The following is a 27,687-nucleotide window of genomic DNA, read 5'->3' on the forward strand; positions in this document are numbered from 1 at the left end:
CATATAAAGGGCCCCATTACCTTCAGTAGCTTATTTTTTTTAAAATGATATTTATTACTTTTAGAAATTACAAAAAAGGAAATGAAAAGAAAAAAAGACAAGAGAGAAAAAAACAAAAAAACAATACAGTACAGTATATATAGACAATACAAAACACAACCTAAACACATTAAACTAAACACATTAAACTAAACTAAACTAAACTAAACCCTATCCCCAACCCTAACCCTAAATAAAACAAAACAAAAACAATTTAAAAACATACATCACACCTTTTCCTTACTCTATCTTTCATTCCCTTGTTTCCTCGACCTCCTCACACCTCCCTTTTTGTATTCCACTTCTATTAATTGTTTCAGCAAATCCTTTCCATCTTTCTCTAATTTCTATCATATTATAAATATCTTAACATATTTTTTAACCTTATTTTTCATTAAAACTAAAATACTTATATATGCTTAACTCCTATAACATTTCTGCTAAGGCCATAAAATTTCTTTCCACCATTTTTCTATCACTCATTAATTTTACAGTATTTCTATATATAAACTTTAAATTTTCCAATCTTCTTCCACCATCTCCTCTCCCTGGTTTCGGATTCTGCCATCCTTTCCATCAATTCCATATAGTCCATCAACCTGGAGATCTTATGTCCGAGGCTCTTAACTCTTTTCCAGGTCCCTTCTGCAGGTCTTCTTCATATTCTTTAATGCCAAAGAGCAGATCTCGGGAAGACTCCAACCTAACAATGCTTTTATTCCTTATGGACAAGTCAGCCAAATTTCCATAGTTGAAACTAAGGTCCATAAAGTGTTTCAAGACATGTTTCAAAATTCCTCCAAGTCCAAAGGCCCCCAGAACTTCAATCTCCTCAAGACCCAAGTCCATGTCCCAGAAGTCAGTTAATCCCTGCATAGAGGGATCTTTCCAACTTTCCTTCTTCCGTCCAAGCCGGGATCCAATCCTCAAAATCTGACTTTTTCTAGATTCAATCATAAAAGGCCTCAACTTGTAGTCCTCAATTTGCTTCTGTAAAACTGAGGATCCCACTTGTATTACTTTAAGTTCAACAACAACAGCTTTCTCTTTCTCCTCCACCATTTGTCCTGCCAAAGTAGATTCCTGTACCAAGTCCTGAATTATTTCTGTATTGGTGCTCACTTTTTGTCTCCAATTGGTCACTTTTTGTTCCAAGTTGTCAATTTTAAAAGACATGTCATCCGTCTTCTTATGAAGCTGTTCCAGTGAATAGCTTATCTTACATAGTACCGTCACAATGGCTTCTCCTGTCAACATTTTAAATGGTCCAAGGTCAATCTCTGGTTCTCACAATTTCTTATCTTGCAGCTGGCGATTCCCCAGTTACACTCCTGTAACAGTTTCAAAAGCTCCCTCTAGAGGGAAACAGTCTCCACTTGTATCAATCCTTTCAAACACAACTCAAGCCATAAAGATAGTTTCAATTTTCAGTTACTTTTCCTCCTTTTTAAACGCAGAAGAGGACAATGGAAACAGTATCTTTCTCTTATTTAGCTAGCTGTCAAAAACGTTCTGTTAGCAGTCAATGAACTCTCCCAAAACTTCACTCTTTCTGGCAGCCCTTTTCCAGGTTCAGAGCAGTGGTAATTTGGTTTTTCACTCTCTCCTGCAGGCTCGCTAAGTCCAAAATTTCCCCCCTCTTCTCCTGCTTCCAAGGGGGGGGGTGTAGTTTTAACCGATGGAAATTTAATGCTTTGCCAAAAGCTTTCAAAGACTTTAGCTTGTAACGTCTTTGCTTCAATCTATTTACAAAAGAGGAAGGCGGACTTCCTGTTTAAGACCTTCCCGTTTCAGTGCCAGATTAAGATATTTAAAGATCCAATTTTCCGTTCTACTCACAGGTAGTTGTTTAAAATCCAATTGTCCACAGGAAAAAGTCAGCGCTCTCCGGCAACAGCAATGCGGCTTCACTCCGTGAAAGAAGCAGTCAATTCGAAGCACCGCGCCACTCACCCCACGTTGCTCCAGATCCCCAAAACAGGGTTTCCCCGCGAGTAGGGGAGGCGCAAAAGGTGCCAGCCAAATCCCAGGTTCACAAGCTTCTCCCGCTTGTGATTTCAGTGGGTCTCCACCTTCGCCGTGGCGGTCAGACCCTGCTTTCCACGGAGCAAGTTCCTCCCAATCGGAGGAGCTCCGCCATTGCCGGAGGCGCCAACCGGGAAGTCCACCTTCAGTAGCTTAGGGCCTCACCAAACCTAAATCCAGCCCTGGTCACGTGGAAGATGGAGCAAGCTTGTTTTCCTCCGCTCCAGAGGGTAGGACCCAAACCAAGGGATTCAAATTATAAGAATGGCGATTCCAACTAAACATTAGGAAGAACTTTCTGATGGTAAAAGCTATTCAACAGTGGAATGGACTCACTGGAAAAGTGACAGACTCTCCTTTCCTGGAAGTTTTAAACAATGGTTGAATAGCCATCTGACAGGGACTCTCTGGCTGTGGTTCCTGCACTGCAGGGGTTTGGACTTCCAATGCTACAATTCTATGATTCTATTGTCTTAGCTTAAGCCTAGCCATGTATTTAGACTGCTGTCAAACCTGTAGACCTGAATAGCCACACTTGTCTCATACTGGCCTACACATTGAAGTTGCGAGGCAAAGTACTACACCCACCAGTGAGGGCCAGGACAACACATCTGTACTTGAAGCATGTTTGAAGATCAGGGCAGATGGGAACAAGCCTGAGAGTGCGCACAGTGCCTTCATATAAAGAAACACTAGCCTGTGAGTGCTCCAGTTGGATAACAGCCTTTACCAAAGGTGTCATGGGTTTTGAAGACACTTGAACTCAGGATACAAGGGAGAAACGTGCTAAGAGGAAGGCACAATTGGCAAATCCACACCGTGATCAACTCCCACCCGGAAACCAATGTCCCCACTGTGGAAGGACGTGTGGATCCAGAACTGGCCTCCACAGTCACTTACAGACTCATTGTTAAAACCGTGTTTATGGAAGACAGTTTTACTCAGCTACGAGTGATTGCCAAAGAAAGAAGAAGATAAAGAATCAAGAATCCCTGAAAATTCCTGCACACCTAGAATTAGGGAAGAGCTAATTTACTGCACACTTTCCAGTCTGAAGATATGAGTTTTAAATTCTCAGCACTACGGATGGTCAAATCAATGTATTTGCAGTCCATGTCAGTTTCGCATGTTCAATCATCAATCCATCCCCTCTTATTTAACTGCTTTTGTTTTGTTTTGTTTTGTTTTGTTTTGTTTTGTTTAAAGTACATGGAAATCTGCATTTAAATAGCATGCATTCCCCCCTAAAAGTAGATCATAGTGATCTACTTTACAGGATTGTGAAAGGGATGTTTGTGTTAATGAATGTGAAGTTTGTCACACTTGATTCAAAATGGCGCCTGGCATCCCAATGGTACACAGCTACCACTGCCTCTGCCTTGGGAAGCCTCATACCAAGATTGCTGCTAATATCGTGAAAGGTGTTTATAGCCGCAGACGGACAAGCTACTTTATAAAATATCCAGTTGATTAATAATAATACCTCTTGTACATCATGGTGTTTCGTTTCCAGAATTCTAAATGTTTTGTTATGTGGGGGGTGGGGTGTAGATTGTAGAAGTAAGAAGTTTCTGGTTCTCTTTTGGGGAGAGAAAAAATGTCCCTTTTTATGGGAGGGAGGGAATAGCTCAGGCCGCTGACATTTCAAGAAATTGCTGCTCACACTGAGAAGGCCTCCCGCCTTTGTTAGGCAGTGACATTACTGTCGCAGCTTGGCACTACAATATAAAGAAGATGTGCTATTGACATCTTCCTTTGAAGTGAAGTCCCAAAGCTTTAATGCTGTCGGGGGTAAAAAAAAAACCACAAAAAAACACCCTCGCTGAAGTGTCACTCTGGTCCTGTTTCCTGTAACTCAAATATATATAGTCTTCTCCACAAATCTATCAAAGCCCTGGTAGAAATCCAATAAAAGATGTTAAAGGCTGCTAAGACTATTTCAGTGCCATTCTAGTCTCTCTCTCCTTCCTTCCTTCCTTCCTTCCTTCCTTCCCTCCTTCATTCCCCTCCCAACTTTTGAACTGTTTTGTACAAGTTTGCAAGAGCTAAGTGCTATGGCACTTCATGTCATCCCCTGATTGGCTCATTTCTGTCATGCTACGCTAGATGGAATGTGACAGAACTTTCCATAGCATTAGAAGACAACATGGCCCCATGGAACTCGGGACATAAGCAACTTCGCTTCAGTGCTTCTTATTTTCTACCCTCCCGATAAAAGTTTAGCGAAGCTTGTCGGACATCATCAGTCAACTCAAATGAGTGATTTCATGACAACGTCCAGCATAATTCAGCACATCTGGAACTAACAGCAAGTAGTTTCAAAAATAAATGCACTCTCTGAGGTACAGGCGAGAACGTATCACACAAATGGAATGGTATTGGTAATGTGCACTTCAGACTGGGGCGTGAGTGGGTTACCATGCTTGGTACCTCAATAGTGGACACTACTGGGTCTGTAACATACAGGAAGAGGAGGGAAATCACCACAAGAAATCAAAACAGGAAGGAGAACAGGCTCTGGTGCTTGCTGGTACAAGACTTTTATTTTAGCTCTACGCATTGCAGAGTGAAATGCTCTTTCTCCAGATGTTTGAAAATCTTGCAAGTCGTGTCCTCCATTATGGAAGGCACGTGTTGTGATGAGATCACCAAAACTGGCTCCTGGTTGTTGGGGCAGGACCATTTGGATAGCCTCAACACCCCATTGGACGCCCCTCGGTTGCTGGGGCAGAAATTTGGCTTTTGGGAAGGCTATTGGCTACCAAGGGGCTATTTAGGTGGCTGCACGTCAAGTGGAGCTTTCTCTTCGTTGTGATGTGCATTGGATCACCCACCCTCCTCTCCCTATATTTAGGGCTGTTTTCTGGCCTTGCTATGCCTGTCTAGGGGTCGTCTATTTTGGAGCAGGGGCCCAGTAGGAATTTTGTGATTTGGCTGATCGGCTGGTGCCATTTGGTTTTTGCCTACTGTGTAGCAAATCGTCACAACTTTGTAAGGTTGGCGTTGGTTCAATGTTTTGTGGAGGGGAAGTGGTTGGCTGTGCCTGCCCCTCCATTGCTGCTGCTAGGAAATTCCGTTAAAGGAATTGAGGGGCTCGCCTTGCTTTCATCCGAACCCTGTCACGGGGCTAGGGCCACGGCAGAGTCCCTGGGAGCATCTGGGGTGAGCTGGGAGACTGAAACCAGCTTCGGGCTCCCCCAGAATGTTTTCCCTTACTGACATCTGGAGGTGCCCAGTTGTCAGTGCTGCCCTGCTGAGGTCAGGTACAGCTAGTCAGGAACCATTGCCTAAGCAACCATTCACATGCTGTAATCAATAAAATTGTGGCCAAATTAATGCCAAAAACCTTAAAATAAAATTCTGTGTGTATTGTGTATTTATTTGGGCGTGGATTTAGGGGTCTTCACACACAAGTCCTTTAAATTCAGAAGCAGCTTGTTCTGAAAATCTGAATTTCTTCTCTCCTCGTGAACTCAGTGGATAGCTGTTAGGACTGGAGCTGTTCTCCGCTCTTTCTGACGTTCCTCTCCTGCTTCCTTTTGCCACTGCCACCTTCCCCCTCTCTCCTTCTCTTGCTATGATTTTCTCTCTCTCTCTTTCTTGTACCCTGGTTTCCCCCTTCTTGCTAACCACATGAAATTAAGCCAATGACTACATGGAAATGGGCTGAGGCTGAAATTTCAAGTTGCCCACCGGTGATTTAAAACAGCCCTTACCATAAAATAACATAATACAGTAGTGATGGGGGGGGGGGGACAAGCACAAACAAAGATCAATAAATGAATTATAACCAATTCACAAAGCAAATGCCTTTCCAATGAGAAATATTAGTTCCAGACTGCAGAAGACCATTAAAGAAGAGGGGTTCTTTAATAAAGGGGCAGCCATCTTTATATGTGTGGCTGGGGAAACTCAGCCAGATGGGCAGGGTATAAATAATAAATTATTATTATTATTATTATTATTATTATTATTATTATTATTATTATTATATACTTTATTGTGGGAGCTGAAGTCCCCAAGGCCCCTAGGAGTCGGCTCCTATGTTACAAGGTAAAAGCACAAATAAATACAGTGGTACCTCGGGTTAAGTACTTAATTCGTTCCCGAGGTCCGTTCTTAACCTGAAACTGTTCTTAACCTGAAGCACCACTTTAGCTAATGGGGCCTCTTCCTGCTGCCGTGCTGCCAGAGCACGATTTCTGTTCTCATCCTGAAGCAAAGTTCTTAACTCGAGGTACTATTTCTGGGTTAGTGGAGTCTGTAACCTGAAGCATCTGTAACCTGAAGCAAATGTAACCCCAGGTACCACTGTAGATGAAGCTGTACTAAATATATGTGCACAAATGTGCGCCTTTTTTTTTTTTTAGCATCTCCCTATAACATTTATCATATAAATTAATTGACTGCAAGGAGAAAGAAAAAGTCAAAGAAAAAGAGCATGTGCTCGTCAAGCGGCTGATGACTGCAAGTTACTATCTGTACTTTTTCTGGGGAACTCTCTCTCTCTCTCTCTCTCTCTCTCTCTCTCTCTCTCTTATTATGATTACCATTATTCACACCCAGGGCCGGTTATGACTGTACTTCAAATTACAGTAAGAGACAAAAATGGAAGAGGTCTGTGGAGTCGTTCTGCGGGAAGAACATTGTGTCATGCAGCCCAACAGCAAAATAGAAAAATTGCATGTAATTATTTCCGAAGCTGAGCTTGATGATGATGATGATGATGTGCATGGGAAGAACTAATGGTGATGCACTCTGCTTGTTAGACGCCTTCCTTCCTGGCACCTCAAGGTTACAATAAGTGCACTTTGCGGGGGCTATTTCCCCACCCTTCCTGCTACAGCCAGAATGTCACATCCACAAATAAATTCTGCATAGAGGGGGTTAATAATAATGTCTCCAAGATATTCTTAAAAATAATTTTAAGCAAAGTCTGGTGCAATGCGAGGCTGGCAGCAATTTCCCCTCCTCCCCGCCTCCCCCTTTAACTTCAGGCATCCTGTATTGATTGATTAATTATTCTCCCAATGAACTAACAAATATTGACCTCATACAGTTGAGCAGCATTTAGCCAAAAGTCCATAATCTACATTGATCACTTAATGGAACATCAAAGCTCAGCAGCTCTGACAGTTTTATGTCATTCAGCAAAAATCCACCCAGGCCTAGACGATACCCTGACCTTTCCTGTTAGGCATCCTTCGCAGTAAACTCAAGCAGCGTAATAAAATTAAGGATTGTTGTGGCTAACGCTTTGTTGCAGGGATAGGAGCTGCTGTTGCCCTGATCGCATTGGCCATCCCAACAGATTTACCACCAAGTTAAGATCACGGAATTTGCGTGAGCAGGCAGCAACCACCCCAGCCCCCAGGGACCACCAGAAAGGAATTAAAATCTGGCCACAACTTTATTAAACTTTCAAATGTAGGAAGAGCTTGGCTTAGGCATTGGGCGTGTATCCCTCCCAGCCCCCCAGCTGGGGGAACTGGGGCTCCTCTGGGTAAATGGGATATGGGGGTGTCCTGCAAGACGCATGTGTACGCAGGGAGCCCACCCCCATATCCCCACACACAGGGTAGTTCGCTGACAACCTTTCAGTGTATGGCCAGTGACACCCATATTACAACCCCTTTAAGAGGGGACCCTGGAATCACCACCACGGAGGGGGGTGAGTCACCACTTCATGCCCCCCCCCCATTTTAGGGAAGAAAAGACAAAAGGATTCCACCCAAGGCCTTAAACCGCCAAAGTTGTGACAAATTGCTACGGGGAAGATAAAACTGCCAATGCAGGAAAATTTCTTCCTGGTTCTTCAACAGCAACCAGTCAAAAGACCGTAGCAGCGCCCGCTAAGCAGGAAGAAAAATAGAGACATCCCATTCCATAATGATAATTCTACTATTTATACCCCACACATCTTACTGGGTTGCCCCAGCCACTCTGGGCAGCTTCCAACATATATAAAAAACATAAGAAAAAAACATAAGAAAACTTCCTTATACAGTGGTACCTCGGGTTACATACGCTTCAGGTTACAGACTCCGCTAACCCAGAAATATTACCTCGGGTTAAGAACTTTGCTTCAGGATGAGAACAGAAATCGTGCTCTGGTGGCATGGTGGCAGCAGGAGGCCCCATTCTGGTATCAAATCAGACGGCTTCTCTAAAGCAGGGACGTCCCTGGAAAATAGGGAAACTTGGAGGATCTGTGACTGACTAACTGACTGACTGACTGCATGTATATCCCACCTTTGATTATACACACACACATGCACACAGACCACTTTTCTGTCAAGGCACCCAGGGCAGTTTACCATTTAAAAATACTAAAACACACACACACACATACATATATAAATGTAAAGTGGGTCCAGGGGGTGGGCACAGCCCAACTGAAACAGGCCCTAATATTCCCTGGCCTCTTCCTTGCTGTCCTCTTCCTTCCCACAGGGCAAATTATAGCCTTCCTACCCAAATCTCCCTCCCTCTCACCCAACCAACATGTGAGTATCCTACCCAGTCATCTGCGCAACTTGCTACTCTTGCCTTGACTCCTGCTCTGGCAGAAGAGAGGCCTCTCTCTTTTCTCCTCTCCCAATCTCCCAACACCTACAGGACTCCCATAAGGCTTACTGCAGAAAGTTCGTGAAACAGTTTAAACAGTCTAAAGCATTAGATAAATGCTAAGATGGTGACAATGATTCCACTCGGATCAACTTATTTTATTTCCAGAGGACTCAGCTCTCATTAATCTTCTCGGGGACCATTTCATCGTATTTAGCACATGTGAAATTGCAGGCTATTTTCAACACCTGGAATAAAGGACATTGTTTGTAAATCACCTGCACAAAAGGCACAAATGACCTTTTCGCATGCTGCTGCTGCTGCTCAAGTGCGTCTATTGTATTTTCTGCAGGTTGCAACCCCAACACAAATCTGTTTGGGGGTGTGTGACTAATTTATGTTTGCCCAAGTTGCAGTCTTGAAAATGGTACATTCTGCTGCCGCCTGACGACATCCAGCAATCAGTGTCAATTACGCATGGTTGCCATGGTGACTAGAGAGCCAACAGTTCTTAAATCTTCATTGGACCACGAGTTTTACAAATACAGTGCCATTACGAAGGGCTTGCTTACAATGGGCAGGAGTAAAATTGCTCCCAGGTCTTTCGCACAAAGTTTAAGAAACTGCTTTGTACAAATAATTCTATAAATAACGCCATTCATTTCTCGAATAAAAAGGATCACACTGTGTTGCCTCGAAGATAACTGATGGGTCGTTGTCCCCCCAGCTTCCCAATGAATGAAATAAATACCAGTTAATTTTGTATTTTAGGGTATTGTAGCTTAAGAGGGTATCAGACAGACAGACAGATATTAAGAGTCAGTTTTGAGAGTTTGGGCAGTGTGACTAAGAAAACGAATTCTGTATGGGGCTATGCAGATGCAAGTGTTAAGCAATACAGAGAAGATCATGCTCAAATTGCAATCACTTATATGGGGGGGAGTAACCTGAAGTGTAGGTGGGTTCAGGCATTCAGCTCAAAAAGGATTTATTGGAACATCAGGAACAAGAAGAACAAGAACGACAAACATGGGCACTTGCCCATTATATATACCTTAAGCCGGCCCAGGCAGATGGGATGATTAACAATAATCTAGGACCATCACCTCCTGGCAAATAGAAGGGGAAGAAATGGAGGCAGTGAGAGATTTTACATTCTTGGGCTCCACGATCACTGCAGATGGTGACAGCAGCCACAAAATTAAAAGACGCCTGCTTCTTGGAAGAAAAGCAATGACAAACCTAGACAGCATCTTAAAAAGTAGAGACATCACCTTGCCAACAAAGGTCCGTATAGTAAAAGCTATGGTTTTCCCAGTAGTGATGTATGGAAGTGAGAGCTGGACCATAAAGAAGGCTGATCGCCGAAGAATTGATGCTTTTGAATTATGGTGCTGGAGAAGACTCTTGAGAGTCCCATGGACTGCAAGAAGATCAAACCTATCCATTCTTAAGGAAATCAGCCCTGAGTGCTCACTGGAAGGACAGATCGTGAAGCTGAGGCTCCAATACTTTGGCCACCTCATAAGAAGAGAAGACTCCCTGGAAAAGACTCTGATGTTGGGAAAGATGGAGGGCACAAGGAGAAGGGGACGACAGAGGACAAGATGGTTGGATAGTGTGATGGGATGATGAGCTGCTTGTGCGTAAAGTTCCTAGTCCCTCAGTTTTTGGCTAAGTCCACAAACCACTGTCTGTAACGGAGCTCCATAAGCATGACTCCGTCAGTCGCTGGCAGAATCCGACAGTGGGCGTTTACGGAATTTCTTCCAGCATAAAAGCTCCTTAACGGAAACACGCCTTCTGGACTCTCTGCGTGACAGTTTCTGGCGGGGAGTGGGTGTCCCTATAGGAGGTCCTGAAACCTCCCCGCTGTTCTCGCTGGAATTGTCTCTGAGCCATCCTTCCGACTCACTTTCCCTTGGAGCTCTTGCTCTCCCCCTGCTGGTTCCCTCCTCCGCTGATAAGTCTCTCCCATCCTCTGGGAGCCCTTGCACCACTGGTTCTTCCGATGACAGTTCCCTGACAGATAGTGTTCTCGAAGCTACCAGCATGAGTTTGTCCAAACTGCGGGAGGCAGTGGAAGACAGAAGTGCCTGGTGTGCTCTGGTCCATGGAGTCACGAAGAGTCAGACACGACTAAACGACTAAACAGCAACAACAGGAACTGAGAAACACTTGAGAGAATAAAGTATTTATAATGTGACCTATTGCCATCAATAACATGGCATTCCTGTCTCCTTTGTTGTTTGTTTGTTGATAAGGGGCTTTTTCTTCTGTTCTTCTTACTGATCTGCTCAAAAAATGTGTGCTTCACAGTGGGTTGGTGTATAAAACATCATCTACATGCTAGGTATTCTTTTATTTGTCCTGAACTTACTGCCAAACTTCATTGGATGGTTTCCAAATTTGAGAGTTCTGAAAGAGAGATGTACACAGAGAATTATTTCTTCCTATTAGTGCTGCCATACTGTTCAAGGATGCACACTTAAAAGAAAATAGCCTTCGTTAGGATTCCCCTTGATTTCTTTCTTCCCTTGCCTGCAAGTTGTAGGCAAATATAATGGCAAGGGATACATCAAAACCCACTAAAAGGCTCCGTAGTGCAACCATTGTCAAACCACTTTAAGGATTTTCTAATACGCGGCTCCTATTTTTCTCAATTGACATCATAGTGGGTGCAGCTAATGGAAAGAGACATGGGACATAATGGACCAACTAGCTCCTGGCTGGGAAGAAGCAAATGGATCATGAATCCAGCTCTGCTCACTAAAACAGGCCTAACGCTGAATAGGAGAGAGGATAATTCCTAGCCCCCCACTCCTACCAGCCACATTCCCTTCCAGACAGAAACCAAAAAACTGCCTCAAAGTGTTTTGCTTTCCTCATTATCCACCTCCCCACTCCATCATAAAAGCCAGCCAGGCAAGCTCAAGGCTGTTTGCTTTTAAATGAATCATAGCAGTACAATAAAGATGCAACACAGAGATTAAGTATAAATCAATGACATAAGCTGATGCTCATATCCAAATGTCCCAAAGAGCAAAAAATAAATAAATGCTCACAGTCATGAAAGGTTCACCCAATAACGTGCCACGGAGGTGAGCTTTGAGTAGTATGGTGAGTCCTGTATCAGCCCTGCTGCTCCTACGACATGATTAAGGGACTTCTGGGGATTTGGTCGTGTGATCCTGTCAGCAGTTCACAACATTTCCTGCCAAACATGGAGACGCGATAGCTGTTTAAGGAAGACCATGAGTTCACGTTAGGCTCAGGTAATTTGGACTCTGGGAAGGGATGTTGCAAAAAGACCTCTCTCAAAAACACACCAACCTATTCATGGGCAGAAGAATCAGGGTGTGTGGGCAGGGGGAACAAATTCTCTGAATTTTTCCAGGGGGTGGAGAATTCATTTGTTTGTTGGTTTGCAGCATTTTTTAATAACATTTAATTTAATTTCCCAAAAATAGCAAAAATAAAACAGTAACAATATCAAAACAAAACAAACAAATTGACTTCCCTCTAGTCCCTTCCTTGGTTCCATTGTTTATCAACATACTGCATATCTGTTGTAAAGTTATAAACCATTGTATTACTTATCCATTCAAAATTAAATTACAAGTAGTATTAAAACCCTGCCAATGTATTAACCTGAGTACATTGCTTTTGAATATAAGCAATAAACTCCTTCCAATCTTCCTTAAATTCGTTATCATCTCTTCTTCTTAGTTTCATTGTCAATTTTGCCATTTCAGCATATTCCATTAATTTAAGTAGCCAATCTTCTTTAGTTGGGACACCTTCTTCTTTCCAATGTTGTACTAATAATATTTGTGCCGCCGTAGTTGCATACATAAATAAGTTCTTTAGTGATCTTGGTAAAGCCACTCCAGTAATACCTAGTAGGAAAGCTTTTGGGTTTTTTAAACAAAAGTTGTTTTAAACATCTTCTTCGTTTCATTATAAATCATTTCCCAATATTTCTTTACAATTTTACTATCTCACCACATATTTTTAAAAAGTCCCTTCTGTTGTTTTACATTTCCAACACTTACTTTTATACAATTTTGCTAATTTCACTGGAGTTAGATACCATCTATAAATCATTTTCATATAATTTTCTTAATGCTGCAAACAAACAAACAAAACTATACGTTTGCAGCATTTATACCCTGCCCTTTAACCAAAAGGGCTTCCCAATGGCTTCCAAAAATCTTTTCTAAGACCGTTCCTCCCTTGAGGCTCGTGGCAGGCGAGGAAAAAGGAATAGGCAGGAGAAGGAGGGGAAAGCAAGCTCAAGCTTATAGCTACAGGGTCAAATTAAACATTGTGCTATGACAAAAGTTCTGTCTGCACAAGCATTTCATCTTTCCAAACAAAATAAGCCCCCCAACCCACCACACCACGTACTGTTCTTGGGGTTCTTCTGACATCCCCAGCACCACCACCATGAGAGGCACAGCGTAAGGAGGGGGGGGGACCCACTGCACAAGTGGAAGTCCGTACACAGGGCTCACAGCGACATGCTTGTGAGGTGAATCCTGCCCACAGTTCTTGAAATCACAGCCGATGTCAGTGATGGTTCTGCTTGCCTTCCCTTTGATTTGGCCTGTGTCATGTTTGGAAGGTATGCGGTCCTCCTGCCCACCATTCAGAGTGGCTCATGGCCATAAGGCTGGCCCTAGCATGAGGTAGGGGCATGTGGCAGCCTCTGGTGGCCGTATATTGATGGAGGGTGGGGAGAAATGGGATGGTATTAGAAAACATCTGAAGGCAGCCCTGTTTAGGGAAGCTTTTCATGTTTAATAGATTGTTGTATTTTAACATTCTGTTGGAAGCCGCTCAGATGGGCGGGGTATAAATAATAATTGTTGTTGTTGTTGTTGTTGTTGTTGTATTGTACCATTTGGCCTCTTAGCCAGCCTGCCTTCAGGCATGGTGAAGGACACTAAGCATGGCCAACTGCAAGAGCAGAGCCCTGCCTTTTGATAATACTAATTCCTGATGGGGGTGTAGATTTTGTCCCTTCCCTCTTACTGCCCTCCTTTTAAAATTGCCCAAGCTCTGAATGCAATGGTTATCCCTTTAAGACCTGAGAGACTTGTACATATATCAGCCTCACAGTGAACTTGCCACATGCTGCCACAGAGCTATATTAGCCTGCTTTTCGACAGCCTTAAGCCAGATATTCAGAAATAGAGTCCCTGCCTTGGCAAGTAATATGTAGCCATCTAGGTGGTATGCCCTGATTTACATTTGGCTTACTCCATATTTTCCACGAGTGCATAACTCTTTTCTAGGTTTCCCTGAGTAAGTAAATTTAACTCCTACTGAAAGCTCCAGTAACTGCTTTAAGCAGGATGGATTTAGCATTTGCAAATGTTACCTTTACAGCACTTTTTGCAGCCTCTGCATTCCTGAAATTTGCAAAAGGACAGCAATAATGGTTGCCGCAAAGATTTTCCAATAGCAGATTTTTACTAGTATCTTCCTCTGAAACTGTCAGTAACAAATGATTCAGTAATAATAGATGCTTGCTCTCGCCGTACACTCTTATGTTGATTTCTTGTATGGTACACGCAGCTTTGATTTCTTGGGTGTATTTAAAGCACATTTCTTGTAATTGTTTTCTCAGAACGACACCAGCAAGATTGTCAGATAAAACAGTGGCCTCATCCTCCACCATTCTTTAAGGCCAGAGGTAGGGCAGTGTTGTGAGGTGGGGCGGCTGCAGAGCTCTGGATAAATGTTAAATGGAAATAAATGTTCACATACCCTGGGCCACCTCACAGCAATAAGGTAAGCTGACGTTCAACCCCATGCCCACTAAAATTATGAATAAATAAAGTGCCCTGTAAATGATGCAGAAAAAACAGGAACATCTTTTGTGGGGAAGAAACCTTTAGAGAAATTAGATAAAAGGTTTTGGCACAGCACCGGCACACATGGTAGACTGGCCATGTCAACAGTTCATTATAAGCCTAGATCACAGGCAAATTGTTTACTCAGACTAGAGTTTCACTAAATACACATTCAGTCCATGCAAATGGAACATGTCAGCACCAGTGGTGGGGGTAGGGATGGGGTGAAATTTCAATTCCGTTTGCCTACCTAATTTGGACTTTCCAAAACAATAGGTGAACCAAAACGCTGTCATCCTTCATTATTTGCATTTCTCTGAATTTTGCAATACAGTTCTCCAGTCAAGTAATGTGTGCAAAAATGCATAGACTGCAGTTGAGTGTCGGTAAAAATGCATATATTGGTGCAAATAACATACAAAAGTGCATTAGTTTAGGGGAAATTGTTTTACCAAAAATGTTTATTTTAGGCAAAATTCCATAGAAACAAAATTGTGGACTTTTCTCTAAAGGAAACTGATGTGGGAATGTGAAGAACTAGATTTAGGCCTGGAAAAATAAAATAAAAACTACATGCAACCAAAACTGACAGATTCATCCATCTCTAGGTGTGTGCGTGGAATCCATAACACATACTAAGGAGTACCAATTCTGATGGCTTTAAAAGGAATTTAGACAAACCCAAGCAGAAAAAGGGCTATCAATGACTATTAGTCTGCATTGCTTTCAAATATCTTTACGTTGCTGTACACTTTCCCTCTGCAGGAGGGCAGTACATAAATACTTACGTGTGTGTGTGTGTGTGTGTGTGTGTGTGTGTGTGTGTAATAAATATTAGTCATGATGGGTTTGTTCTACACCCTGTGTCAAAGACAATAATCCTCTGGAATCAGAACTGTGGAGACTTCTATTGCACTTTGGTCCTGCTTCTGGGCATCACCACTGGCAAAGGAAGAGGAGTGGGGGGGGAGCGCACCGCCCCCAGCAGAGCGATCCCCAGGGTGCCATTGTGGCTCCCCCCCCCGCCTGCGCTGGCCACCCTGCCCCCAGGATATGTGCCAGCCCTGCCCCCACCTGCTCTCCGCCCCCGGTGCCAGAGCATGAAGCTCCGCCACTGGGCGTCACACAGAAATCTGGTTTGCAGCTGTGAGAAGAAAGTGCTGGAATAAAATGGGCAGTAAGGCTGTTCTTATGTTCTTAATCCAGCCAAGTCCCGTGTTGGGACCTTCATTTTCCAAACCTGGAAAATGTATTTGTTTTAATATGGATTAAAACAAAATTGTTGTATGAGTGCAGTTTTATCTACCATCTAGAGTTCATCTCTGCACTTATGGTCAACAGAAACCTGATTGCGTTTCTCACCAGTTATGATAGCTATTCCATAGTGTGTCCCTTTATTTTCTTGGGAATTAAATCTCCTCTTGGGAAGTGCAGTGGTCCACACGGAAAGTCAAGGCATATGGCTCTTCAGCCTGTCAGTGAGTACAAGACTAATTTCCTCTGAGTATGGAAAACCTTATCAGATGAAGGTAGATTCTCTGCTCACAAACCGAGGAGGTGGGGGAAACACCTGCTAGGTAAATTGGAGTCATATTATTAATACATAAATTTAAAATCCAAGCAGAGAGTTTCTCCTTGGGAAATTAACATTGCCATTTTACTTAAAGTGAAATGAATGGCATGAGGTTACTCTTCTGCATATCAGATGCATCGAACACAGGAAGGGGGTGGGAAAGAAACTCGGTCCTCGTTCTACTGAATACAGAGAAAACCCTGAAGTCACCATTGGGTCAATTGAATCAGGGACGATCCGATCGTCAGAGATAAAAACAAAACAAAACCACATTAAACAAATGAGGGTCTTTTACAACCGGCTGTGTGATTTAAAATTCACCTTCTCCCAACTCAAGGTGAACCATGTGGTTAGGGGTTGATTAGACGAGTTGTCAGATTTATTAATAAAGCATTGGGTTTTTCAGGTACCATTCAGGACCAAAGGAAACTGGACTTTAACAGCAGTTGTGCAAAAACTGAAATAGCACTGCCCATTTAAACAGATGGTTGTTGGTTTATTTTGCTAATTATGCTTAGTATTAATGGTGGCCAACAATTTGGTGTGATATCTTTTTCATTTTTTACCAACAACAACAACTATTCCTATCTGTAAGAACCTCCATTCCTACCTGGTAGAGCATATTGGGTGGAAGTCAGTGTCACACAATTATGAACATTTGCTCTGCACAAGCATTTCCCCTCACCAGGTGGAGTGAGTCCTCCTTTCCTCCCCCTATGTGCTGTTCTGGAGGTTCTTCCAACCACTCTAAGCTAATTTCAGCTACTGCAGGGGAGAGGGGCAAAACCCCATTGAGCTCTGTTAGCTGCAGATAAGTAAGGACTGGCAGGTGGGACCATTTATGGTGACCAGTAAGCCAGAAGTGTTCTAGATGCATCAAAGACTCTGTTGATCTCAAGGTCTTAGAGCTTCAACACTCCTTTTATATGATTGGCTAGGGCCAGTTCTTACATTGTAGGATTGCCAGTATAGCCATTTCCTCTTTCTAGATATAACCCGGATCATATCATACACTCCAACATACCACAGAGGGAAATCAGGACACATGTCATTCATGACTGTGCTCTTGCGGCAGCCATTTGACTCATGCGAGAGCACGGTCCCCAAAAATTGATGCCTTTGGGGGCCGCGCTCTCATGGGAGCCAAAACAAGACAAAATCAGAAGCAGGGGTGGCTTCTGTAATCTATGGGTGTGGGACCTTTTTCAGGGCCTCATTCCCTTCTGGGCAAGGCCAGTGGGGCCAGAGGCAAACGTGGTAGAGCAAAGAATGTAAATGTTACCTTTGTGTGGCAGGTTAGCTTCTACATGCATCCCTCTGTATCCTCCATCCAGGCAAGCAAAGGGCATTATCAGAGTTGTGGGATACATTTCAGCCACGCAAAAATCCTCCAGGATGGTATAAAGCAGGGGGAGTAAAGGATGTGACCTTGGAACACGGGACGTGGCATGGGAAGATTTCCAAGGGCCCAGGGCCTTTATCAATGGTCATTGCAAGGTGGTGGTGGTGGTGAATGGGTGGGTCAGTGCAGTGCAGTCAAGTGACTACTGAGCAGCCAGCACTAACTTTGTGATAAATAAATAGAGGGAAAGACAGACAGACAGACAGACAGACAGACAGACAGACAGACAGACAGAGAATGTGTCCCACTCATACGTTGTCATTGGTAGGTGGCCAGTAAACCCTTCCCCCCAAGGGAATGAGGTCTTCAACTCCACAAAGGTACAGTTGGAGATGATCATAAAATTTATCAGTGGGGAAATTGGCTGGCCAAGGACTTAGTTAGTTGTTTTCTTTGTCTAGCAACAACCACAACACTGAAACTGTCTCCTCTTGTCCTACTTTCTTACAACGGCCATCCCAGCATATAGGAGCATGATAAATCCTCATAGAAGGTGAGTGTTATTTTCAATAACGATGAAATATGGTCTTCCCACTTCCACCCCCAAACCAGCTACATTCCTCATAAATATTATACTTCCATGCTCTTGCATTTCGTAACACTTGGTAATCTAGAGCACATTGCTGTGGAGATGCAACACCTCCCTCCCCAAAGCTCATATGTAAATGCATGGCACTGCTGAAATTTATGAAGGTGCTTTAGGCTGTCTTGAAGTATTTACTTGGAAGGAGACCAACAGAGATAAATTTAGTTGGTACTTTCTCTCAAAAATGGAGTTATTTTTTACCCAAATAAGCAAAACTTTGGCCAGAAGTGGACAAAGTACTTCAAATTTATTACCTATGCATGAAGTGTGACTTAACTTATATATTTTTTTTGGGGGGGGGGGTTCCATAGAGGTTCCTGGTTTTCAACTTTTCGCTTGCTTTTTTCATTGTGTTCTAATTGTTATGGTTAAGAATGGCCTTTTAGGGGTACCGTTTAAAGAGAAACTTGCAAAGAAATGAGGGTTTAGGCCATCAAAAGTTTAATTTGGCAGACATCAAGGGAAAGATAACCCTACCACAGCAAACGAATTCAAATGCATAGTTTGAGCACCCTCTTACTTAGCTATTGTATATCCAGTACTGTTATTAACACTCCTATAGGGCAGGATTCAACTAATGAGTCCCTTTCAGTGGAAGCCCTGTAATTTGTTTGCACAATGGGGTTCCCCCCTTCTCCTCTCCAACGTGCCCCTTGCCACCCCCCAAATTGGGAGTCAAGAGAACCCCAGTGGGGGGGGGAGGAATCAGTTCATCCAGCAAACCAATGACAGAACCATTGCCTTAGCACAATGTTCAATTCCTCCCATAATCCTTCATGGCTGGTTGCTGCAACTTACCTTGATCTAGCATAGAGTTGCTCCCCTTGAACCATGGGTCCCAACACGCTTCCTGGAGCTTCTGTATTCATTTATTTCCCTTCTGTTATGTACTGAAGTTCTCACCCTGGGCCAGCAGGGGGATACTGTGGATAGTTTTCACTCAGGTCCACATATGCAAATAAGGGATTGGATAGTTACAGAAAGTGGTTACAGTTACGTTGTACTGGAGCTCTATATAAGCAGGCTGGCTGAACCCTTCAGTTCAGTTCTTTTCTGGCCTGTGAATAAACAAGAGCTGTTTGAAGAATCGCTGTGTCGTCTGATATGTTCACCCACAACTTAACACCTTCTTCCCAAGAGCTCAGGGTAGTGCACTTGCCCCTCTTTTATTATCACAACAGCCCTGTCAGGGAGGCTAAACTGAGAGGGAGTGACTGGCCAGAGGGTTTAAATAAGGACCTGCCTATTTAAGCTCAGCACTCTTAACAACTGCACCACGTTACACTGCCTGATTAGCAAATGCAGACTTGAGCCAACCTCAAAGGAACTGAAAATGTCATGCCCTAATGTGTGATACATGTGACATATTTTCCTGAGTTCAGTCCCAGAGCCCTGCCCTGTACATAACAGATAATAGAAAAGCAAATTTTATGTATTATCACACATTTAAATATTAAGGTTTCCTAAGTTTCCAGACGTGAATTCCAAATCATGCACAACAGTGATCGCACAGCTGGGGGGGGAATAGCAGTAAATCAGCTCTTTGTATCTGAATTCTTAGAAGGATTTACAGTAAATGGAAAATCTGCTGGGAATTACGTATGTATCTCAATTCCCAGTACAAGCACTAATATAAAGTAGTAAAAATGCAGACCGAAATTCCAGAAGAAGTTGACTAATACAATGAGATACGTAAAAGACTTTTTTTATTTGCCATAGTTCGGTTTTTCATTTCCTTACTTCCCTGATTGTTTCATTCCTGACTGTCATTATTAAGTCCCAGAGTGGAACTTAACCTTTGAAATTATTTGCACAGACCTACAGGAGCTGTAGCAAGTTATAGATGCACAAACACTGCACTTGTTCTGTGCAGAACTCTGAGTTTTTCCTTGACCAAAATATGTAATTCTGTCCCTGTCTTTCTCAATGCTACCTGGAAATATCCTGGATTGCACATGATGCCTTTTGCATACAAAGTGTGCTCTCTGCCAGTGAACTATGGGCCTCCCTTCGAAACATCCCATAACTATCAAAGATAGCATCACAATCAAACTTAACATCTGCATAATGCATAGGTCTAGTGTCAAAACAGAATCCAGAGCCCAAGCAAAGTCGTCCTTGATATATTTTATTCTGTAAAACTAATACCAAGTGAGAATGCATTTCTTTAAAATCTGGCTCTTGCAAAATCTTTTTATGGTGCTCATTGGAACAAAACTTTCCATTGGAAATTGTCAGTTTTAATTACAGCTGGAAGGGCAGCTGCAGGACTTTTTATAGACCAGCAATGAAAACAGACTAAGCCGCCTACTTAGGCAGAATGATTACATAAAACATAGAATATACTGAAAACAGTAAACGACCCTAACAGGCCAGGCTAAGGCTGCTACAGCAAAACGAATCAGATTTGGGCAGGAATGATGACAGCGTTGCACATTTGCAGGAGAAGAAAAGCAGGAAAAAGAAAATACCAAATGATAATTAAGATGAGGGTGGTATCTTATTCATATATATATATTTCAGTGGGGAAATAAATTGAAGGAAATAAAGAAAGGAAGAAGGAAGAAGTGCTTGAAACTGTAATACAATGAAATACATGGGTATATAAGTAGTATGATTATTCCAATGAATATAAAATTATTAACAAGATGATGATGGTATCTGAACAGGAGGAACACCACAACATGTCTCTCACATGGGTTAATACTTAAGAAATAAAATGATAGGTAAAACCAAAATATGAGGATGTGAGTCCTGGTGAAATAAATGGGGTTCAACTTACTCCAGTCAAGTTTATTTGCCTAAAACTGACCTGGAAATAGATCAGTACAGTATAATGTTCATCATAAAGAACTGCATTTATGATGGAAACCTTTCAGAGCTAAAACAGCCCAGTGCCCCCTAATCTGAGACAACAATCTGTCTTATTTATTTTCCATTATATAACAACCGGCGCTGCTCTTATCTTGAAGCAATTAGCTTCAATTTCTGATACTAAATCCCTGCATTAGGGTTTTGAGGCAATCAGAAGGGCATATGGGAGCTGCCAAGGTTCCTGTGAACAACATGATGCTGTGGTGAGGATATATCTTTAATCACAAGCACCTGATCTGTGTATATGAAATAGTACATGTAACCAAGGTTAGGGATCAGCCTTAACTACTGAGTAGAAAAAAGGTTGTTTATATGAAATTAGCCAGCATACAAGATGAGACCCAAAGCTGTGAATATGAGGTATTGGGGTAGGAAGGGAGAGGTCAACAGGAGGTAATGTTCTTCACCTTTTCTTTCCTAGCAAAAATGCAAAACAGATGCAGTACAAGGTTGTTGTTTTTTCCTTAATGTTGTTGCACCCTGAGGTCCCCAAGCCCTTCCCCAAGTAAATAACTTCACACTGACACGCAATTTTGGTTTAAGTTAATGAAAAAAAATTAGGCCACAACTTTACACCAAAGTGAGTGGTATTGGCTTAGGCACTGGCAACAGACTATAACTGACTCCTGCCTCTCTGGCTGCGCTCCGGAGGCTTCGGGTTGCCTTCACTGAAGGCGACTGAATGCACCTTGAACACACTGGACGCACCTTGTTTTAGAGGCGGAGAACAAGAAAAAAACATCTCCCCCTCTCTGCGCAGCGTCCCTTCAGCGAAGCGGCAGGAGAAATGGAAGGGGCTCCGTTTCTCCTGCCGCTTCACTGAAGGGGCGCTGCGCAGAGAGGGGGAGAATTATTTTTTTCTTGTTCTCCCCCTCTAAAACAAGGTGCGTCCTATGGTCGGGTGCATCCTATAGAGCGAAAAATACGGTATGTATGCGACCACTGCTGCTTGGATGTTAATCGCCCAGAGATGGAAAGAAGATAAAGTCTCTACCAGAGAAGAATGGCAGATTAAGTTGATGGATTATGCTGAATTGGCAGAAATGTCCGGAAGAACCATAATAAATAAATAAATAGATTTGTATACCACGCTTCATGCATAAATCCCATTATGCCTCTGTATAGCAGTTGCTGGGAATTGCAAATCTGGAGAGCACTGTTGTTCTCAGTCCTGCTATCACCATCATCTTAGCAATACCCTTGGTGCCTTACATATGGCAGAACATGGAGGCCAGTGGGGTTCGAGGATATGCATGTTTTAAGTCAATATATACAGTACTGTAATTTGGTGGTTCTGACCTGATCAAGCTTTTCCCCTATCAGCCCACCTCTTGCACTGAGAGCCCACTTATGTCTGAACCGCTTATGCATTGCCAGTTTTTTAAATAAAAAAACCTGAATAATTATTTTGTGTGTGTAAAATTTTGCATAGAATTTTGCATGCATAGAAGATTTACATGTATATAATGCATATGAAGGATTCAAGCTGCATGCATAACTTTAGAAGTATTAACATACGTATTATTGTCAATTATATGCATTGTTGTATGCATTTGTTTATGTGCTTCTACTTTGGGAAACCTCAAGTAAGTATGCTTATAACAATGTGTATTATATACATAATACATATTATAAACATATAAAAATGGTTTGGATTTTTGGTAGAAACGGTGGGTGGGAAACCTCATTTCTCTTCAAGTTCAAGGAGCAAGAAAAAATTGCATGGATAAGCTCAACATCAAGATTGTTCAGAAAATTCTATCTCTAATTATCAGCAGGGGAAACAGTTCCCTGTATGGTTGTCAAGAACCATGGATTGCAGTAGAAGACTTGTCTATGCCTGCAGCTCTGAATCAAAACTCCAATGCAGTCATCATTTTCTGGTATGAGATCTAACCTTTTAGAGAAAAAGTTGTAATTCCATGATTATTACATGCAAAAGCAGGCAACAAGATGTCACAGCATGGAACAAAGGAACATTGTGACATTATTGGCAGGTTCTTGGGAGAAATGTATAATCTCCTGTTTTTGTTATTATTTTCAAATCCTCTATAAATCAGAAATCCTCTATAAATCAGAAAAAAACTGGTGATCTATGAGTATTTCCACTTCTTAATAAAACAGCTTCCTGTGTTCTGCGTACTTCCTGTTTCAACCCTTTTAGGCTGAATCGTCTATTATTATTTTTCAGTGTGGATTTAATTGGGTCATGCTGCTATCAAAAAGTGGGTCACATTCTCCTATACAGAATCTGTTTTGTGCCTGCCCATTTATAGTTCAGTGGCTCTATTGTTTATTGGCCAAACTCTATTGTTTGTTGGCACTGTCCTCTAGCTTAGCCAAGAGGCACTGATGTCCCCAAAGAGCACTATATGGATTGTCACATATTGAGAAAAGGGTATGTTTCAAACAAGCCCAAGACTTGTGCATGTTATAGGATAACCATGAAACACGGACAAATTTGCTCCAGGCTGACCCCACAACACCCGCTCTCTTTCAGTATAACACAATGCATCATCTGAAACAATGCCTCCCTAGATTCCCAGGACCACTGGCAATAAGCTCAGTTTTAGGTATATCTTGATGTGACTTTGGCTTTGCTGTAACTCCCAGAACTTCCAGACATGCTCAGCCAAACCACAAAATTGGCAATAAGCAACTTAGTCTTTCCGATGGGGAACCAGTGTGCCTCTTCTTTCTGCAAAATGCTTGCCTTTTTAGGTGATGAAGACAGAAGGACAGAGGAACAACTATTATTATTTGGAATACAACTAAATAACACAACAGCAGGTCCCAGCCATGCTCAGTCTTGCACCAAACTCCCTTCCAGTTCTTGTTTATGTAACAATTCTGGGTTGTTTTTTTATGCTGGAGGGTGGCATAAAACAACAAATAACAATAAACCACAGAGACTCAGCTGCTGTTTGATGCCCTTTAACTCAGGGCAAGGCACATCATCATCTTTGTCCCAGCTCCTGCCAACTTAGCAGTTTGAAAGCATAGTGGCGCTAGTAGATAAATAGGTACTGCTGCAGCCGGAAGGTAAATGGTGTTTCCATGTCATCACAGTATTCTGTGCACCAGAAGCAGTTTAGTCATGCTGGCTACAGGACCTAGAAAAGCTGTCTGCGAACAAATGCTGACTCCCTTGGCCTTAAAGTGGAGATGAGTGCCACACCCAATACTCGAATTCAACTGGACTTAACCATCCAGGGGTCTATCCATCATCTATTATTTAATATCCATCCTCCATAACAAGGTATTTGTATGTAGCTGAAAGGATATCTGGTAATCAAATGGATTCTTCCCACTGTGTCTGCTCTCTTCTGACCTTCCACAGACCTTAACCTTCCTGTATTTTCCACCCAGACTCGACACCTCTGGTGTTCTGTAGCAGGGTGGAGAGGAGCCAGTCAAGAGCCATGGCAGTGAAGTAACCATGTAGATTGGTCAGTCTGCCACAGAGCCTTAGGACAAATATTTATCACAATGATGGGGAACTCCAGATGTTGCTCGGATACAGCGTCCATTATCCCTCACCATTTGATATGCTGGCTGGAGCGGACAAGAGTTAGGGTACAACAACATCTGGAGGTTTATGGAAATGTCATGTTCCACAGAAGCTATTGAAAAAGAAAAAGGTTTCCATATTGATAGAGGCTACCATTAACCCAAAATTCAGGTTATATATCTATTTGCTTAACATCTTACTATGGGAAATCATTTTAATAGTACTTTAAGTCAACAACGTTATCATGCTTTTATGGACTGTTTGATTGACATAAGCAGCAACTCTAGCTTGAAACTGAACCCACTTTTTCAAAAGGAGTATAAATCATCAGCTTTTACAACTTCTTGATTACCTCCTAATGTTCGCAGAAAACAAAGATAAAAACTAAACAAAAATCACCCTCTGATGAAAGCCTGCTGAGCACTCGAAAGAAACTTTTATTAAACAATATCTAGTTAGCAACACCCTATTGGGCCATCAGTGAAGAGTGGTGATTATGGAGTGCTTTTCTGCATAAACAGAATACATTTCATAAACTGTTGATGAAGGCTCTCTGGTGTATCATATATCTACCAACTTGCTCCCAGTAACAGAGGGAAATTTGATGCAGTTTGTTGCACTTTTAGGACATGCAGTAGCATATAAGAAAAACCCTGCTGGATCAGACCAAAGGCCAGCAGCAGACTTTGGTAATAGTAGTAGTAGTATGATGCACCCTTTGTGGGGGAACCACCCTCACCAACTTAAATTTGGCACTGCCAAAAACCCGTCTAGTTTTTACAGCAGCCAAACAGATGCCTATGCAAGCAGGACCTGAGTGCAGAAGTCTTAACACTTGCTGCCCAGCAACTGATATTCAGAAGCCTTCATAATGGATATGCTGCTCAGGGTAGAGAATTGCACAAGAGAGATCTTCCTTGGACAAGTGTCTGAGCCACCAGCAGTGCTCTCTGTGGAGGGCTATCAAAGGACAACACTCTAGTTAAAGGTGTTCTCTTTTTGAAAGTTTGTCTGGTTTGAGGATAAAGAAGAAAAGGCAAAGGCATTGAAGTTGCCCATCCACAATTACAATTAGAACCTGGGCAGCAAACTCATCAGGCACACAGATCAACAGGTCACACCTTTCTTTCCTCAATATGGTGAGATGTATTTTTATTTAAATTACAATAAATGTAGAAATTATCTCTAAACTTGCATCTCCTTACATAAAATAGCATGTGCATATATTATGCAAATCACTGTCATCTTGCATTATGCATTTGCTCTTTGAGAGGGCAAGTGGCAACCCTACAGATAGCTAAAGCACATATTACATTTGCCATGGGAATGCCACCTAAAAACACCTCCTTTTGGTGACTGATCCACGCCTCCATAACTTAGAAAAGTTGTCACCATGTGAACCATGTCCAGTGTGTGTGCGTGTGTGTGCGTGTGTGTGCGTGTGCATCCGCATGTCTTCAACAATTGCCTGGAACATGGAACAGGTAAGTGGAGATTCATAATGTGAACTAGATGGTGAGAACTTCCATCTATTATAGCAAGGAGAAGGTCAGTCATCCTAGAGAGACTGTTTTCCTCAGCATAAAATCACAAGGAAAGCCCTGGAGGATCAAACCATAGATCTATATCATCCTGCTTCCCACAGTGATCAACCAGCCACCTTTGGATAGCCCAGAAGCAGGTTGTGACAGCAATACCTGCTTTAGTTCCCATAAAATGATCTTCAGAGATAAGCTGCCTCTGATCCTGGAGGTAGCATAAAGCCATCGTAAGTAGTAGCCTCAATAATTTGGCTTACCCCCCTTTTGTAGGTTTGCACTGTATGAAGAAGTGCTTCCTTTTGCCTTTTAGTTCTGGATCTCCCACCATTCAGTTTCACTGGATGACTCTCAGGTCTTACAATATGAGGGGCAGGGGACTTCTCTCTCTCTCCACTTTCTCTGCACCTGCCTCCCCCAATTTGGTGCGCTCCAAATGTTTTGAAATACAACCAGGAGTGATTCACCCAGTGGGGCAGATCCACAGGTTGCAATTTATAAAATTATTTAACCCATATCTGCTTCGTAATACCATTTTTAAAAAAGTCAGTTGCACAACTCAGATGAAACACAAAATCCATACCATGGAAATCAACACTTGGTCCTTAGAATACTATCCAACGGGTCCTAGACTTGTTTGCTCCAAGTCATATCCTACTGAGTTCAGGAAGACTTATTCTAGTTCTTAGGACTGCAGCTTCAATTCTTACTAATATTCCTCCACTGACTTCTGTGTTACTTTGGCACGATTCATGACTCTGCACAACACCAGCCATATAATTTAGCAAAGAAATATGTTGGTGGATGAGATGAGAATGGACAGAGTCCAACTTGGGCCTGCAGAGGTAAGCAGAATGTAAAGGCCTGATGTCCTTGGCTGATGTGGGAAGGCACAGTACAGAATAAATGCTTGAAAAAGCAGATCTATCCAAGGAGAAGGTGTCATTGCCCCCAAAGCTATTGTTTCTGGGTTAGATATTGATTTAAAGGACAGCTGATAATCCAGCACCAGAATTTCGTGGTTACTGAAATTACAAATGATGCAATATCCCCATAAAAGCTGGAAGCTGCAGTGACTCCAGAAAGGTCACCTTATTTTTATAGAAATACAATATTTATTGTATGGTAATACCACCTGTCATTCCGAAGCCCATATTTCTTCATTCTCGTGTGCTGGATCCATGCCTAGTTTTTGTTTCTATTGGAGTGGCGAAAATATCAGGTTTCCATCAGAAGCATCTGAAGGGGGAAGGCAAGTTACTCTAGGCTTGAAGTTAGCAGGACACACAGGAACAGCAGGAGAATGTGAATTTCGGCCTATTTGATCAGTCCCATAAATTGATTCTGTACCTTGTCACTGAATTGACCAGTGCCCTGCAGTATTTGCTTAAAGGAAATCACTCTACTTGAGATGGGAAGAGGAGGCAGGGAGTTATTTTTTTTGGAGAATTAACTGCATACCATGAGTGATCCAGGGTTCAGGAAGGACTCTGATCGAGCACGGGTCTGTTTGACAATGATAGCTTCTATGCTTCAGCCCTCCACTGCTTCTGAGGCATTGGTATTTTACAACAGAACTTTTGCATAACATAGTGCTATACTATTTAGCAATGCCACTGTCTTTATATAATATTTACTCTCAAGCACACAGCCACCGCCACCCCCAAACGTCTGAGAATGGTCAGAGATGCTGGAAGTTGCAGTCCAACAA

At 42.4% G+C, this 27,687-nt stretch overlaps 2 long non-coding RNA genes across 2 annotated transcripts; one reads left to right on the forward strand and one right to left on the reverse strand.

The window, feature by feature from the left end:
- Positions 1–10,809: 10,809 nt before the first annotated feature.
- LOC310744763 lies at positions 10,810–11,772 on the reverse strand. The gene is made up of 2 exons (XR_014539730.1): positions 11,697–11,772; positions 10,810–11,049 (listed from the first exon to the last, which is right to left on the reverse strand). It is a non-coding gene; the product is annotated as an uncharacterized lncRNA (long non-coding RNA).
- A 2,504-nt stretch (positions 11,773–14,276) lies between these two features.
- LOC310745200 lies at positions 14,277–23,045 on the forward strand. Its single transcript, XR_014540017.1, has 4 exons — positions 14,277–14,430; positions 15,927–15,970; positions 17,869–17,960; positions 22,593–23,045. It is a non-coding gene; the product is annotated as an uncharacterized lncRNA (long non-coding RNA).
- The last annotated feature ends 4,642 nt before the right edge of the window (positions 23,046–27,687 follow it).

This window comes from Podarcis filfolensis, assembly GCF_964270895.1.
Source record: "Podarcis filfolensis genome assembly, chromosome: 11".
NCBI classification, from domain to species: domain Eukaryota; kingdom Metazoa; phylum Chordata; class Lepidosauria; order Squamata; family Lacertidae; genus Podarcis; species Podarcis filfolensis.